The sequence below is a fragment of the Solanum lycopersicum genome, chromosome 10 (genome assembly GCF_036512215.1).
Source record: "Solanum lycopersicum chromosome 10, SLM_r2.1".
Lineage (NCBI taxonomy): Eukaryota > Viridiplantae > Streptophyta > Magnoliopsida > Solanales > Solanaceae > Solanum > Solanum lycopersicum.
In genome coordinates, this window is record NC_090809.1 from 7,315,697 (window position 1) to 7,334,878 (window position 19,182).

The 19,182-nt window shown below is 30.7% G+C and overlaps 1 long non-coding RNA gene across 1 annotated transcript; it reads left to right on the top strand.

The window, feature by feature from the left end:
• The first annotated feature begins 10,307 nt into the window (after positions 1-10,307).
• On the top strand, positions 10,308-18,572 carry LOC138339035 (uncharacterized). The gene is made up of 3 exons (XR_011212050.1): positions 10,308-10,454; positions 17,486-17,535; positions 18,239-18,572. It is a non-coding gene; the product is annotated as an uncharacterized lncRNA (long non-coding RNA).
• Positions 18,573-19,182: the final 610 nt, after the last annotated feature.

The following is a 19,182-nucleotide window of genomic DNA, read 5'->3' on the forward strand; positions in this document are numbered from 1 at the left end:
CCATCATTTCCCCTTTATGGCATATTAACCTTCCGCACAAAATTATCTTATTTAAGTTATCTTAGTATGCTTATGATATGCCAGCAAGGTTAGCTTGGGACCACTCGTGATCATAGGTCTCGTGTTTACCCCCTTGTGTAGCTTAAGGGCGTGAGAAAAATAGAAATTATATTTCAACAAAATTAATTTTCTATGACTTTCTAAGGATGATATAAATAGTTGAACTGAGTGATTTCTAAGTCAAATGCAAATAGTTGAGTGATTTTTTAATTATAAAACAAAGTTAAGTTACTTTTTAAGTGAATTATTCTAAGTTGAGTGAGTTTCTAAGTGGAGTTTTAAAAGTTCAACTCATCATTTTAATCAATGTACTATTCTTCATTATTATATTATATCATATAAATATATTATTATACTTATTACTCATTTGGCCATCAGATATGAAATCATAATTTGAAATCATGATATAAATTATGAGATGTAGTTGAAGTTTTATTTAGAAATGCAATTTGGACATTTTATGTTGTATATTTATACTAAACATAAAAATTTCATAAGTTATACAACAACTAATATTATCTCAATTCTCTTTTGAGTCTTGCCAAATAAGAAAAAGTTTATAATCGCATCATATAGTATCACAAAGCTATTCTAAAAATTTACAAAATTTTATGGATCAAACTTCAATTCAACAAAATAAAATTAAACATAAGTTGTAGTGTCTGGTTTTTCATATAATCCTCCCACATACTACCAACAACAATCTAATGTTGAACTATCATTTCTCGATTATATTACTGAGAAGAGAAACATTGCTACTTTGAGTCATTTAGTTGGTAAGTAAAGTTGATCAAAACTGAATAATATAAATGGTATAGTAGGAATTGATATGAATTACTAATAAAATTTGTGTTGGTGAGAATAATTTTTATATGAGATATAAATGGTTCAAAAGTAATGATATGAATTACAATTCCAAAATTAGCATGAAATCACATGCCTAAGCGTTAATTTTATATCGTGATTCCAGACGCCTTATAAAGCCCCTAGAAAAAATATTTAAAGAAAAAAAATTATTTACCCTTATGAACTAAATTAGTCATTGATAGTAACAATGTTTAAAAAACGTGACATATATTTTTTTCACATGACACATTAATAGTAAATATATATGATATTGTAGGTAATTAACAAATATAATAGCACATTCTTGGTATGAATATGAAAGGAAAAAATCTTTCATATCATACATACAATATGTTGACAAAAAATTTTGGCCTTCCACAATACAAATTAGTCATCGAACTTCTTAAATTTTAAACGATTTGAACTAATTAAAGTACATAAAATTTTAAATATTTTTCAAGTCATTTTAAGTAATTTTGTCATTATTATAAATTTTAAAATGTTAAAAATGATTTATATAGACTATATGTTCTTAAATCATATCAAAAAGATTTTAGTTTTACTTAAATATTTGATTAATTAATTTAGCTAATTATAGTTTATATTTTTGAGTAATAGCTTATAATGGAATTAATTAGGGAAACTTTCACATATAGCAAATAAAAAATTCATATTTGTATGCTATAACAATGTTTGCATAATTGCGCTCCATAGCAAACATAGAAATTGTATAATTCGTTATACATATACAGTTGAAGCAAATTGTATAAAAAGAAGTGAATAAAACAAGAAATAGAAAGACACTTGGGTAGAGAACTATATAAAAATGAAATGTATAAAACGATTTGTATTATTATAAGTGTATAGAACGATTATATACAATTTGAATTTGTATAAAATGAGAAAGAGAGAAAGACAAAAGAGACTTGACAAGGAATTTGCATTGAATCGAATTGTATAAAACGAGAAAGAGAGAAATTAGATACAATTTGAAAATTGTATAAAACGAGAAAGAGAGAAAGACAAAAGAAACTGGGCAGGAGAATATTTTTATTGTATAAATATAAGTGTATAAGACGAAAATATATGTACTTGCATGTGTATATACAATTTTCTCATGCTTTATACAAACAAAAAATGCAATTTATACATTTCGCTTCTGTTTGTATAAGTGATAAAGGAGAGGATGGCGAGCGAGATTTGGGAGAGTGGCGAGCGAGATCTGAAAGAGGGGAGAGAGGGGAAGAAAAATATATGTATTTATACAATTTTTTCTTCTTTTTACAATTAGAAACCATTTTTATACACTTGTGTTTGAATAAAAAGTGACGAAGCATGCAAGAAATTGGAGGAGAGTGGCGAGCGAGATATTTGGGACAGAGGCGCCTGGCAATTTTTTGCAAACTTTTGCTATGGATCACCATTAAATCAAACTCTAGCTACTCAATTTATCTTACGTTATTAGTTTGCTATAATATAAAATTTTTCCAATTAATTATTATATCACGTTAAGATTAAGAGGCTCATGAATTAATTAATCTAAATAAATTTAATTTGGCTAAATTCTTAATTCAATATCTAAATTCGTAACTTAGTAGACAAATTCTTTGAATCCAATTGTATACCAAATTTTGCGCCCTTTGCTCACAAAACTAGGCCAAATTCTTCCTCCAAATAATGCCAACCCCATCCCAATACAACATTACGGCATAACACGAGAAACCCAATTCATTCGAGGGAAACTTACATAATATAATATAATAAAAACTTATTTATCATTTATAGAAATGACATTTTTTTCACTTGACTACTTTTAATGCATTTATAATGCAAGTTTAATAGAGATTACAAAGGTAAATTTATTATTCAAATATAATACAAGTTTTAATGATGGATAATACATTTAGCACACATTTTAGTACACTTATACTACAATGTGACAATTTTTTACCAAACAAAAATAATACATTTCAAAACAATTATAATTATCTTATGAAACTATATATAAAATTAGAAAACAAATAACGTAGAGAGAAGAGGAAATATTTTTTATTCATCTTGAAGTATATTCATGATTCAATGATCTTTCACCAATCTTATTTACAATGAACGAAAACCCATTATTTATATTAAAAACCTTACTTGGTCCCCAAGTAGGATTCCTAATCATATCCTACAAGGACTCCACATAATTAGACATTCACTATAATACAAATTGTTTATAACACTCCCCCTTGAATATCTTTAGATTATGTGCCTCGTTAAAACCTTACTAGATAAAACCCAATGGAAAAAAAATCTAGTGAAGGAAAAAGAGTGCACATATCTATTAATACGCATTATAGATGCCTCATTAAAAATCTTACAAGGATAACCCAATGGGACAAAACCTTGTGAGAAAAAAAATTACATTACGTAATAACTTCCGCTCATGAAAACATCAAGAGACATGGATCTTCATTTTCTAATCTTGAGCATCAACTTCTTGAAAGTTGTAATTGGTAGAGACTTGGTGGATAAATCAGTTGTAGTATTATTTGAACAAATATGTTGGATGTTGATATCATCATTCTTGGGAGCTCATGAGTGTAGAAAAACCTTGATGAAATAAGTTTTCTTCTATCTGCTTTTATGAATCTTTCCTTCAATATTAAAGATATCTGCAAGTTCCTTACGTCTACTTCTTTAAGAAAATAATCTATTGTATTTTGAAAACTCTTCAAGAGTTTTAATTCTAGTCCTCAACTTGCATAATAATACTTGTATATGCTCTATGAATTTTGAATAAATTTAATCTTATGAGGAAGATAAATAAGTTTTCCAAAAACTTGTATATGCTTTAGATTTTGAACTCATCTGATATTTTCATCTCAATTTTGTTAACTGTCAACATTCAATGTTAGATGTATTACATATTCTAGTGCATAGAATGCAAGTCAGATAAGTTTTACACTTATCAAGATGCACCATTCCACTTTTCACTTGATAATTATTTCTATACTAGCATGCTTAATAGTCCTAAAATTTATATCATAGTAATATTTACAATATTGCGTGATACTGTTTCAAAGATATTGTCAATGATATATCATTTTGCATTGATTCACAATACGACATAATTTATTGAGATCTCATCACTTCATTATTTTTAGGTAGCTACTCCTCTCATGAGGTTTTATAAAGTGTCATATCACAAGATCTTCAAGAGCACATTGTATCCTTATTATGATCATTTTGATTCTTTGATCCTCCCCCTTTTTCAAGGATTATTTTATTTAGAATTGATTAGTATATCATGATTCATGAATGTCATAGACTTTATCCTTAAGGGACATTCAATAGGAGTATTTAAAACTTTTGTGTTGCTTGTAGTCTCCCCCTTATGTTAGACAAACTAACATATATCTCAATCTTTGGAGAATCTATCCTTGTGAATCAATGTATATTCATTGATTATATACCACATATCAAAATAATCGATAAAAAATATTTGATCCTCGACAATAAATCTATTGAAAGAAAATTTGATCATAATTTATCGGTTTGATGCCTACAATTACGTTTGTATGCAATATCGTCTTTCATATCAACATATAAAATTTTATTTTCATAAACAATGATTATATTATTTGAGACATTTAGTCTCACATCATCTTGAGTATTTATTATAAGATAAATTGTCTTGATTACATATTCTGAAATTGTGCTCTTAACTAAATTATTTTTGTACAAACAATTTTCTGAATATCAAACTACTGGTTGACAACAAACGCACATGTGATTATCTTATAGATGCATCTTTTTTATCTTGTCACATGATAGTTGAACGGATCCATATTCACCTTTTATACTTTTCAGAATTTAGAGATTTAATCTCAACATTAGTTGATCCAATCAACTTGTCATGAGAACAAACAACAAAAAAATTCTTGAAGAATCTTCTAGTTTTTCAATATATGTCCATTACTCAGTATGCATATTTTTGAGATGACCAAATTATTCATGCAAACTAATAAAATTAGTAGTACTCGTAAGGTGAGTCGTGATTCTATAATTGAATGAACTAATATGAAGAAAATTGTGCGTATAAACATATTATTTGTGTCAACATTTTTGCCAACATCAAGTTGCGAGATAATAATAGGCAAATAGAGACCATATATATAGAAGAAACATTTATAAGTACCATTAAATATCTAAATAATCTACTAGGTGGATGACTAGGTCCACAAATATCTGTATACGTTCCTAGAATGCAGAGAATTCAATCTCAACTTTCGTTTATGATGGTCTCACAATTAGCTTGTCTTACTAACAAGTAGTACAAGAAAATTCACCATTTAAAAAAAATTTAGTTTCTTCCATGGATTTTCCTTTTAATTTTTCATAATTCGTCTGAATATTATAGACTAACGATGTTCCAGACAATCGTGTCAAACTAACAATCATGTCAAACTAAGAAAGTATTGGAATTAATAAACTTTTTATTTACCATATAATGTGCCTCAATTTCACTAATTACTATCCAATATAAGTCAAAAGATAAAGTATGAAACTTTTCTTTAACATATGTCTGCCAAGATACAATTTTGATGATACCACATCTACAATTAAAGATTGAGATTTTTTTCATGCCTAGCATGATGGCTTACACCAAAAGCTCTCATTCTTCATGAATAGAAAACAATTATCTAAGTTCATCAAATTTTGATAACTTAGTACCTCATTCCATATTCATGTGCATCACTTAATCAATTGTCTTCTTTAAGACCTATTATGCACTACTACCACATTCACTTCAATAATGGAGCAAATTCAGTAAATTTCATGACTTCTCATCAAAAACACATTAGTTTTTCTTTAGTCATTTATTATCATCAATATGATGCTTTAAGACTCAAATTCAAGGTCTTATCCATATAAAAGTGTCTTAGACCATAAATAGATGGAACTTGAACCCAATATTTTATCACCACGGTGCATCAAGACTTTAACCCAATGTCTTACCCCCTTGGTGCGATTGGACGTAAATCCATCGTCTTACCTATAATGAGTCTCAACCTCAAGCCTTTAAAATAATGCTAATTTTATCACTTTTGATGATCATTAACATGATCGTACATTATAATTACACACAATTGAAATTATTAATTTATTATTATTAACATTAGTTGTTAATAGATATAGTTTAATAGATCACATATCTTATATAAAGGTTGAAAACATACCTTTCACTAAATTGTGGTTATTTAATTATTAAAATAAATTAAGGAATTCTCTTCCCAGTCGATTATAATTAAATGTTTGGAAAGTCGACAAGTCTCTTTAAATACTTACTTTAGATGGTACCTCCAAATCTGATACATAAATAATTATAACATAAAGATAAATCATACCTTGAAGATATGAGAACCTTATTGCATAACTTATGCAAGATCTCTTTTGCACTTTTTCCGTCTTCATCATTCTTTAAGAATAGAACAATCGTGCTGATAACGTGTTATGAAACTATATATGAAATTAGAAAACAAATAAAGTAGAGAGAAGATGAAATTTTTTTTATTCATCTTGAAGTATATTCATGATTCATTGATCTTTCACCAATCTTATTTACAATGAAGAAAAACCCTTTATTTATAGGGAAAACCTTACTTGGTCCCTAAGGACTCCACAAAGACTCCACATAATTAGACGTTCACTATAATACAAATTGTTTATAACAAATTCAAATATATGGCATACATAATTCACTTTTAATATATATTACAGATTTATCACAATAAAACTATAAATAGTAATAAACAAAAAGTATCAATAAAATCAAGAATTATTTTTAAAAATGTATTTATTCATGTAATTTTTCCTTCGTTCAACAACCCAATACAACAACAATACCCGGTATCATACATAAACCGACCCTGTTCTTCTTCTCCAACGCGAACAACTAGGAAACGCCGCATGAATCCGGAAAATTCGAACAGAAGTCGCGCCGTCCTTTTTTTTTCTGCATCTCCCATACTCGCCCCATCCTTTCATCCCCTTTCCCCTTTTTTTGCGGAGCTCCAGAGAAACAACAACCCTGCATGGTTTTTACTGTTATCTCGATAAAGAGCAAAGAAATTCAAGTTTTGAATTCGATTTCCCCCTCTTTCAATCCCAATCTCAGCCTATTAATATCTCGTTCTTGCAATGTTTAAAGGAAGAAGTTTTAGAGGGCAGAAATTTTTGATGAGAAAAATTGGGCAGGAAAAAATAACAGACAAAACGTTTTAGAGAGGAGAAAAAATAGAGTCGGAAAAGGGGGATTAAGTTATTAAGGGGAAAAAGAGGAGCAACGATAATATTTTTCACAATATCTATTGAATATCATTGTGGCTTTACTGTCTTGTTACATGCCTTTTCTTAGAGATATTTGGTGCAGTAACTTGCTTTCTTAGTGATTCATATATATTTTTGTTTAAATCTCTAGTTCTTAAAAGTGATAAAATATTTATTCTCTGAACTTACTGATTCTAAGTTATGTTTGAAGAAGTTAAAGTTCTGTTGTTTGTGTATTATGATTTAGAAACATTATTCATGATAAGTTATACTAGCCTAAATATATGTTTTCTTTTATTTGCTACTCTTCTCGTTGTTGCTATTGGAGAGGCACATGGCTGCATATTTCTTTGTTCATCTTGTAGGAAAGATATATTTGTCTATGTCAACATACATAGTCATCCATTTGATTAAAAGCTAATAACAATGACACGTTTTATTTCAATGGCTATTGTCAAAAAATGTCTTCTCTGATTGTAGTTGTTTAGTGTGTGGTTTAGGCATTTAATATTCTATTCATGCATGCTAGATTATAGGATTGCCCCCATTTGGTTGATTATTGATACCAATGTGATATTTTCTGTTGGAATAAACATGTCTGATGCATTTTCTTAGTATATATTAAAGGCAGTCATGTCTCTTGGTTGATCAACTTAAGTGAGTGTGGTTACTTAATTTGTCTCTTTGAAATCCACTAAGTAGCATTGGTTGTAGCTTTATTTTATCGTGAAGTGTCTTGGTTGACCTTGTTATGAATTAAAGTCCTGCTTTATTTCATTTTTTAAACTAAAGGATGCTATTCTTGTGAATAAGTTTAAGTTTGAATGCTAATGTTATTCCTCTTTCTTTGCATGTGAAACTTGCCTCGAGTCTATTTCGGACTCTCATCTCCTATCCTTGGATCCCCTTATTTGGAAAAAAGCCTAACTTTACCTCTTACTGAGTCAACCAAAGCAATAGAATTATGATGCGGGCTGAAAAGTGAAACACAAGTCTCCAAAATGTCCAAAATGGACTGTATACATGTTGTATACAACAGTATGTGTATATTCATTGATATATAGGATGAGGTGCCAAAATGCAGGTGTTCGGGAGCTGAAATAAATTGTATACTTTTAGTACACATTCCGATATACACGAAAAGAGGCCAAAATTTGGTTTAAAACATTATTCCAAAAAATGCCTCAAATAAGTTCTAACAAATCTACTCTTGCTAAAATTCTAGTCACTTGTATTATTTTTAAATGTTTCAATTAAGATTCCATTTTCTTGAAAAATTAGAAATTGTTCTTTTAACTATTTTCTCAAGTTAATCGAGTATTTTAAATTAATAATATTATTTTTATATTGAATTATTTTTTAAAAAAAATAGTCAAAAATATTAAACCTAAGTTGTAGGATAACCGTATGTTAGTGGACGCTTTAAGTGCCCTAAAAACCTTCTTGAAGCGTAAATAAGAATGTCTTACCCATTTTCCCTAAATTTTTAAAGATTTAACTTTGAGATACTTTTAAATTAAATTTTTTTAATTTTAAAAAAATTAAGTGGCGACACTTTTCGAAGTATTTTTCTCAAATGTTTTATACTTAGGAACATTTCAAAAAGTGATTTTTCTAAAGATAGTAAAATTATGGCAAAACACAATATATTCATTGTATATATCCAAAAGGGGAAAAAGGAACATTCATGATTATTCAATTTAGGTCTTCCATCTTCCAATTAATGTACAATTTAATTGTATTTTTTTTCTTTTGGGGGGGATATTTTTTAAATCCCTTTGACAACTTAGGGCCCGTTTGGATGGGCTTAATAAAGCAGCTTTAAAAAAGTACTTTTGAAAGTGCAGAAACTTATTTTTAAAATAAGCAGTTATGCGTTTGGATAAAAGTGCTAAAGTTAAAAAAAAATTGATGATGTGTTTGGCAAATAAGTGTTGATAAACAGCTTTTTAAATCAAAATGTCTGAAATACCCTTAAAAGTTGTTAACATAATAAAAGTTAATTAATTTTACATTTTACAGCCATAAATAATTATATTTTGCTATCATTCACATATTTCTTTCTCATCACAAATTATTTATAAGAGGAATATAAACTTATTATATATTTTAAAGATATATGATTTGAATAGATCAAAGAACGATTTAAGATTTTATTTTAGTTTCATCCAGAGGTAATAATAATAGTCTATCATTCACATATTTCTTTATTATCACAAATTATTTATAAGAGGAATATAAATTTTTATTTAAGTTATATGTGCAACTCATTTTACATTTTAATAATATATAATTTGAATAGATCACTTGGAAAATTTAAGATTTATTTTATTTTCATTCATTAATAATAGTAATTGTCTATCATCCACACGCGAAAAGGAAAAAATAGAAGAAAGAGATGTTAGGATTATGTGGGTAATTCTGAGATTGTATAAAAATATTAAGGGTAAAAAGGTAAAAATGTGGTCAATTTAAAACAGATTATAAGCTGGAATAAAAAAAGTACCCTTACCCCAGCTTTTAACTTTTGGCTTAAAATAAGTTTTTTTTAAACTTAAAATAAGTTATTTTAAAGATTGCGAAACAGCTAAATAAGTCAAAAACCAGCTTTTAAGTCAGTTTGACCAGCTTTTAAGCTGAGCCAAACAGGCTCTTAATATACAATGTGTTTGTTACCTGAAAAGTTCAATATAATTTTTGAGATTTTAAAGAAGTAATATTAAGAAGGTTTGAAAGGCTTCCAAAGTGCTTTTATTATTTCTAAGCTATATGTAACTCACTAAATTAATTTTTCTACCACAAGACTTTTACAACTAGTTTCTTACATTTCATTGATATCTTTTTTCCCCTCTTGTTTCCATCTAATACCTTGTCATAAATCATTAATGGTAGATTAAATTGTAACAAAAACATACATGAATTAAAAATTAGTCAAAACTAAATGTTTCATAATCGAGTCTTGAACAAACATTTTTAGAATAAAGAAATGAACCAAACCCAGCCCATCTCAATAATAAACAGAAATATAAACAATAAAAGGAAAGTCTAAAAGGTTTTAGAAGGATTTTTTTACTTATTTTTCCTCTTCAAAACCCTTTTTTCATCGCCGCCACACTTACCTACTCCTTTGGTGGGTGAGGAATCTTTGAGGTGAAGAGATTTAGGCTATGGTTGGTCAGAGCTAGGTTCATACAACATCATTGAGAGTCTCCAATTTCTTCTATGCTCAGGTAGGGGATCATATTCTTTTGTATTCAATTCTTGTGGGGATTGTTTTATCTTTTTTATGCTTTAGTTTGTTGGATTTGATCCTGATGACGATAATCTTGTTCCAACACTAATGAAGCTGCCAAATTTATACCTTCTTTTTCTCAAATATATCATAATTGTCTTTAAGTACATCTCCGAAGATTTTAAATAACTTATCATTTACAAGTATTTTATTTGAAGGTAAATCTCATATGTACAGTAATATTATCATCTAAAGGTTAGACAGCGGGATTGTATGTGTGAACTAGTTATCTACCAGTTTAGCATTTTCAGCCTTCAACCTGTCGATTTTCTCCTTATTCAAAATGTTGGTACCAGGTCATTGAGATTTTTCTTTTTTAATCAGGGCCAAACGTCGATAAATCTCTACATCCTTAGCTCATAGAAGAGAAGTGAAATCGTTCATTTCATGTTTAAGAGTTTCCTGATTTTCAAGGTGTTCAAAAACATTAGACTACCTTTCCCTCCACACATTCATATTCAATAAGTATGGTCATAGAGAAAGTCTGTTCGATAGTACCTGCTACTCTTCTACCAAGTGGACCTTAAAATGATCAAAAACCAAGTCCAATAAGGTACTATAAGCTATCCATGCTTTGCATTCCTCTATATCATTATCTGATTCATGTTTTCAATCATGATTATGGGAAGATTTGTTGCTTCAAGCTAAACCAATTGTTCCATGAGGAATAGTTCCGCAGAAGAGGGCACTGTTAGGTTTCCAGTTCTACGCAGGAGTACCTTATTGAAAAACTTATTTGAATAGTTAATGAACCCTCTAGAAATTTCTTAGGAAGACCAGCACATTTTGTGTTATAATATTTTGTAGCCCATTGGACAAACTCAATAGAAGACTTGCATGCTTGAACAGATTAGATCCTTTGCAGGTTTTCCCAGGATTATGCCAAAAACTTCTTCACTTAAATTGATCTCTACTGCACGAACAGCTTTATTGATTCCGCCTTCTTTGAGAATATTCATATTATAGTAAAAAACAAGTACCTTACGCTCACGTATATATGGCACAGGACATTCTAATAAATATTACCAACTTTGCAATGCCTCATAATCAATAGAGAACACATTCTATGTTTAGTCAAAATTTTAGGATCAAACTTTTTTACCATTTAGTACATTTTGCTTCTCAAGCTTTTGCATTTCTTTCTTCCTTGGTTAATACCTTTTCTTCCTCATTTCTTTTTATAGACAGACCAGGTCCCAAAATAGGCTCAAGATCAAAAGCAGCCTTTGTCTTTACACATGCCGCCTTGGCTGGTGATTTCTTCTTTGTTCTTGTGATCCTTTTAACATTTTTCACGTTGTTCCTCCATTTCCTTTTGACTTTTGGCTACAACTCTCATGATGTCCTCATACTTAGTTTTACTAGACCCTGGATCGTAGGGTTTATGACAAGTGTATTATCAACTTCTCTTTCCCTACAATTTAAAATTGTTTGAGCCTTATTTGCAATCATGGCATTACTCATACACTTTTGTGTCATTCCCATTGTTACATACTTTCGATCACCCTTTTTTGTGGAAGAAACCACCAATTTCCCTTTGACTTTTATCGTTCTTTTTGCCTTAAGATTCACTAGGTCCTTCTAAACTTTTGGCTTCAATATCAAGAATAGACCCTTCAATGTCAGTAGTGGCTTTTTCGCAATATGTGCTCTTATAACTCTTTCTTCGTCCAAGAGAGAGGGAATATCCTCATCATCTTTCACATATTCCCTTTGACTAGCATCACTAGCTGCAACAATCTCTAAGATTTTATTAGAGACAAGCTTAGGTCTTTTTAGGACCGGATCTGTTAGTTGCATTTAACCTCAGAGAAAGGTAGATGCATAACTCCTCTTAAAGAGGCCAAAATCTTCATAAGCCACTCCCTTGATGTGGATAAAATGTTAGATTTCGTTCAATTTCCTTCAGGTAGGTCCCCATCAAACAATATTTCATACATTATTGAGGATACTGGCATGGTTGATAAGTGACATCAAGATCTTCAGTAGGCTTAACCACTTAGTATGCAACAAAACTTAGGGAATTTTTACCTGATGAAACCAGAGTGGGAAAAAAAGGGAGACCTTCAAGGACTGATCCACGACATTAGTTTGTTGCATTGTAGATTTGCCAATTTCTTTTGTTCTACACATGAGAAAAAAATTAGAGAGATCTGTAGAATTCCAAATCTTCTGAGAAAGAAGAGAGGATTTCTTTTAATTTAAGAGAGTGGTCAGATTTCTTAGACACAATAAAGATTGAAAATAAAAAGCGTTTTTATCATTTGTATCGGGTCCCTCAGAAAAGGCGACAATTGATTTTCAAACTATAAAGACGTCTATAATTGTCATAGGAAATAGGGCAAAGACCATTGGGCAAATACTCAATATAGTAGAATGATACTGATCTTGCAAGAGGACTGATCACTTTCCATATATAAAATAACCATCATGACTAAATATTTTATATAACTATAATTCCATGAGTGTATAGCTGCAGTAAGGTAAAAGTAGTGAAATCACAAACAGTAAGCAATAAGACAAGTGTAGATACCTTCCATCTTAGCTTAGTAATGTAGAGGATGCTTGCAAATTTGTTGAGGATTGGTGTGGCTTTTTCATTTCCAAACTCAATCTATTATTGACAAAATGTGTGTTTCTTAATGTCTTTGTAAACATGTCAGTTCAATGGTTCCCATTTTGCAAAATCATATCACCACATTCCCTTTATCAACATTGTTTCGAAAGAAATGATGTCTCAAATTAATGTGGTTGGTTCTCTTATGTTTAACTAGATTCTTTGCCTTTTTCATTGAGCTTGTGTTGTCACACATAAGAGGAATTTTGTCAGTGAGAAGACAAAAATGATCAAGTTGTTGTCTGATCCACAGAAAGTAGCAACTTCATACTCAACTTCATCTGTAAACAAAGCTAATGAATTTTTCTTCTTTGTTTCCCATGAAATCGGTGATGACCCTAGAAAATAGGTCATTCCTAAGGTGTTTTTCTTGTCAATAAAAAAACCTACATAATCATCAGTAGCATATCCAACTAAGTCAATAGAATCTCCTAAAGGATAAAATAGGACTTGGTCCTGAGAACTCTTTGAATATCTTAGATCATTTTTGTTACCTTAAAGTGTGATTCCTTTAGAGCTTCTTGAAATCTAGCATAAATCCTCATGCAACAGAAAATATCTAGAGCTTATTTCATTTACGTCAATGCCTACCTCATCACTGCCAAGTTTGCTAATCATGCTCATAAGTCTATCAATTATCTTGGCCTCCTAAATATTTAACCTTTTGAGTAGGAATTTGATATATTTTTCTTGACAAATAAAAGGGCCAAGAAGAAACTGTCTGATCTTCAAACCTAGGAAAAAGGTGAATTCCTCCATATACTCATCTCAAATCATTTCCCATAAGTGCTATAAACCTTTTTGAATGAGCATCTAAAGTATCTCTTAATATATTGTCATCCCAATATATTTGTTCTATAAGAAGCTCCATTCCACTTGAATTCAAGATTAATGTGTTGTCAGCTTTACCTCTTTTGAAACAATTTTCAAGAAGAAATTTTAGCAGTCGTTCATGCAAAGCTTTGAGAGCCTACTTCAAGACATACAAGGCTTTGCCTAATTTCAACACATGATTTTGCATTTCATGGTCTTTAAACCTGGAGTCTTATTACAATATACTTCTTCCTTTGGATATCCATTTAAAAAAGCACTTTTAACATCCATCTGATAAAAGTTTGATCTCTATATGGGTAGCACAAAAAATTAGGATTTTGATTTCTTCAATCTTTGCTAATGGGGCAAAAGTCTCATTATTATCAATTCCTTCTTCTTGATTGTATCCCTGAATAACTACTCTTTACCTATTCCTTGTGATATTCCAATGTTCATTCAACTTATTTTTGAACACCCATCAGGTCCCAATAATAGTTCTATGGAGAGGTTTTGGACTAGCTGCCACACCTTACTTCTTTCAAATTGATGAAGCTCCTCCTGTATTAAGTTCACCTAGTCAACATGATTTAGATCGTGTTTGATGTTCTTGGGTTCAATAGTTTAGATGAAAGCAAAAAATGCAACTAGATTTCTAGTCTTTAATCTAATGTGCATTCAAGATTCAATAAGGCAAGATTGTCTGAGGGATGAGAAGACTAATGTTTCCACCCTGATTTGCTCATTGTCTCTTCTTTGGGTTCAAAAACTTGTTCCTCTTCTTTAGAACTTTCTTTGGTTGTGTGTTATATGTTAGAAGCATTTGAAATATTAGAAGGATCAGAATCTTTTGTAGCTTTTGCATCATCTTCTTTATTTAGGAACATTTTCCACCATAGTCTTGCACAAGACTATCTCTTTGAATTTTCATTAGTTTTTCAAGTTCAAGTTCATCCATGTGTACAAGGTTTTTCCTTTCACCAGCGTCATTGACTATAACATGAACACTTTCATCTATGCACAAATTTCTCTTATTGTCGACTCTATATGCCTTGTATGCCTTGCTTGTGAAGGAGTACCCTACAAAGATTCCTTCATCACTCTTTGGATAGAATATGACAAGATCATCCATCCTATTGTTCAGCATAAAAGAACTTGTAGCAAAAAGCCTTAAGATAACTAAATGAGGGCTTTCTTCAATTTAGTAGCTCATATGGATTTTTCGTAAGCACTGATCTGATGAGACATCTGATAGAAAAATGTATTTACCACTTCTATCCAAAAATTCATTACATGTCCTACATCAATAAACATGGTTCTACCAATATTCACTACGATTCTGTTCTTTCTCTCAACAACCCTATTTTTCTAAGAACTTCCGGAGAAGAAAAAGTTATGAAAAATTCCATTGTCTAAGAGAAAACCATTGATTTGGGCATTTTCATAATTTGTACCATGGTCTGATCTGATCCTTGCAATTGCAATTTACATTCATATGGATCCTTTTTGCAAAAATAAGTAATACATGAGTTTTTTCATACTTTGTTTGCATTAATTTTCCAAGTGAACCTTGAGAATTAATCGACAACCACCAGAATGTTTTTCTTCCCATCCCCGCATTGAAATTTCACACGCCAACAAAAGTCCATGTGAAGAATTTTTAGTGGCCTGGTTGTGCTAACACCCTTTTTTCCTTAAAAGAAGCTCTCGTTTGCTTACCTCTTACGCAAGTACCAATTTTTGTTCTCTACAAATTTCAAATTAGGTAAGATACAGACCCAGTCCCTTGAAACCAACTTATTAAAAGTGAGAAGCTTACATGTCCTATCATTTTTGTCCAAAAATTAACACTTTCACCCTGAGCACTCAGGCATGTGAGATTATCTCTTTTTTATGACAAAGGTCTGCAACATACATATTGTTATGCCTTTTAGCTGTAAGAATAACTTCTTTCGAAGTAAGATTAGTGACAAAGCATTAAGTTGATAGAAATTTCATTTCATTTCCTTTAACACATATCTGAAAAACATTGAGAAGGTTGTATTTTAACCCATTTATATAGTACACAATATCTATGGAGTGTTCCATAGATCTCCCAATCTTCCAGATGCCAAGAATCAGTCCATTTAAAAGATTGATTTAGCTCTTGTTCGCCATCATTTGAATCCCTATAGTCACCAATGATCCACTATAGACTCCATTATCATTCTTCCAAAGAATACCTTTGTCGTTATAAGTAGACGAAATATCTTGAACTATCAAAATTTCATTGGGAAAGAGATAAACAAATAAAAATCCCCCCCCCCCTTTCATCATCATATTGATTTCCTGAGAGTTAACTATTCCATAAACTAAAAGAGATTCAGTTTCATCCGTGCAAGCATCTTGGACGATCATCATGTTCTTTTTATATGAACTATTTTTGTCACCCTATATGTTCAAACAAAAATAATCACTGAATTATGGATCAACGATAATAAAGAACTAATAATATTATATTTCTAGAAAACGCAACAATTAATCACTCACAGTAGAACATAAAAGAGAAATGTCACCATTAACATCTTGATCGTTGGAAATGTGCACCAATGGTTGCATTGGACTATTATTGGACATGACATCCCATTGGATCTTTGTTTCATTATTAATGAAAAATTCAAACAAGTTTGTTGTTTCATGGGTAACCTAATTGTCTTGTGGCACTTAACACTAAACCAATAGGTTCACCCAAATCAGTATGTTCATCCTTGTCATTAAATGTTGATATTCTTCAATTTCTATTTGAATTATTTTCCACTTATGAGTAGTTTCACAAACCCCTGTACAAAAATTGTGAGTCATCGTAGAGCCAACATCCACATACCTATCTCATCCTTTGAACCAACTGCCATAAATGAAATATCATACTAATAAATTTTTATTTTATCAATACTCAAAGGTTTAAGAAAATGGTAAAAAGGATTTGCAAGTGTCCACAGGAGTAATCATGAAAATCCTTTTGTGCCTTTTTTTTTTACACTTTCAACTATTGTATAAAAAATGGATTCTGATGATATATCATGTATGTCGGTTGGTTCAAATGAAGAGATATATATGTGGATATTGTCTCAACACATGAATCACAATTTTTATGCAGGGGTTTGTTCTACTACTAATAAGTGGGAAATAATTCAGTTAGAAAATTGAGAAAATATTCTATGTTTATGACTAGGACAGACATTGGTGATATGGGTGATCCTATTAGTGAAGTCTTAAGTTGTACAAAGATAATTAGGTTGCCCATGAAACAACAACACTTGTTTGAATTCTTCAAAATAAAACTAGGAGCCAATGGGATGTCTTGTCCCATAATGGTCCAATATAACAGTTGGTGCAAATTTCAACAGATCAAAATATTAATAGTGGCATTTCTCTTTTATGTGATAATGTGAGTGATTAATTGTTGTGTTTTCTAGAAATGTGATATTATTAGTACCCTTAATTTATGCTGATCTACAACTAAGTTATTCTTTTGGTTTGAACTTGTCGGGGGATAACAACAGTACAAAGCAAAACAACATGCTGATCTTTCAAGATGCCTACACGGATGCAGGTGAATCTCTTTTAGTAGTTAACTCTCAGGAAATCAATATGATGATGATTAGGGGTGGGGGGGGGGGGCCTTCTTCATTTTTTCATCTCTTGCTCAATGGAATTTTGATAGTTCAAGATTGTTTGATAATTTAGAATGACAATGGTATTTTTGGAAAGAACGATAATGGAGTTTATAGTGGATCATTGGTGACTATAGGGTTTTAAAATATGGCGAACAACATTTTTGCTACAAATCTTCATATTGAGTAAATCAAAAATGCAAATGGCATCATTTCTTATACAATTAATAAGGTCAAAACCGCTCTCAAATGCAAGTGTACGTCAAGACGCACTATTATATCCAATGGTTGATTACTTTTTTAAAAAAAAAATTTGTTTGACAATAGGAGCGTATTAAATATCAGATTTAGAGTCCTGAATAATACGTTGTTATTTAGAATCTCTTTTTTTTTACATTGAATGGTCTTGACATCACTCTAATATAATATTAAAATGAGTGAAAACTACAAGAGGTAGATGAAATAATTTTATAAAAAAAGTTACAGCATAAATATTGAAGGGTTAAATATAAAAGTTATAAATCAAGCTGGTGGAACACTTTTCATAGTTTTTAGTGTATTGGAAAGTTTTGGGTAAGTTTTCTGCAGGTTTGATTTGCATTTACAAAATTTTAACCCAACCTGTTGATGCATTCTCTCAAGCTTTGTTCGCTTCAGCGAAGCTTCTTCTACAGTGAAAAGATTAACCGGACAAACTAGGTGAAGTTAGTGGGGAGCCATGCTTGCTGATGCCTATCACAGGTGTGGTCTCACACCTACGGCTGACATTTGCACCTGTGGAGCCGAAGGAATTATGGAATCTCTACTCTTGCAAACGTTATTTTGTAATAGCAGCATCATACATGCGGCCACGAGTCTGCCAAATTGACATTGTTGAGTGTTTTATATCTCTTCTTCTCTCTTTTCTCAAATTATTGTGTAGTAAACCCCATTGTTCTGTGCTAAGTTTAGACTTTAGAGTGTTGTTGCTCGTTTCTCGTCCATTTCTTCCGTTTAAAGGTAAATTTCTTCGCCTCTGTCGCCTATATCTTTTCAAGTTTCAGTTCCATAATTCATTCTTGTTTTAGACCTTTCAAATTCTTTTATCTGCAATTCTCTAAGTAGTATTGTTGAGCAATTTTCAATTCCGAATTCACTTTCATGTGGCTATAGTATATACCAGAATTAAGATCTTAGCATACGTTCCTTATGGTGATTTAGATACAAAATTGCTTACACTATACAGCGGACGAAACAAAGGACTTTCAAGACTGTATGTGTCAATGATCTCCTTGTGACTCCTAAAAGCAAAGGGATGTCATTACATTTTTTGCAACAAATGAGGTCAGAATTCTATAGTATATTTATGTAAGAAAATTATTTATTTCAAAAGATTATTTTAGAAAAGTATTTGAAAATCCAAAATTTAATAAAATGAAGTGAAGTTAAGAATCTAATTGTGTACTTGAAAAGGATGGTAATTGATAAGAATGTGATGACTTTTTATTGTTAACCTTCTCCAAGGTCACCTCTTTGGACAAGTGTCAAGTGTCATGGACACTTGTACTAATTTTGAACAATCTTCTAGCCTAAAATTGCTCCTCTCC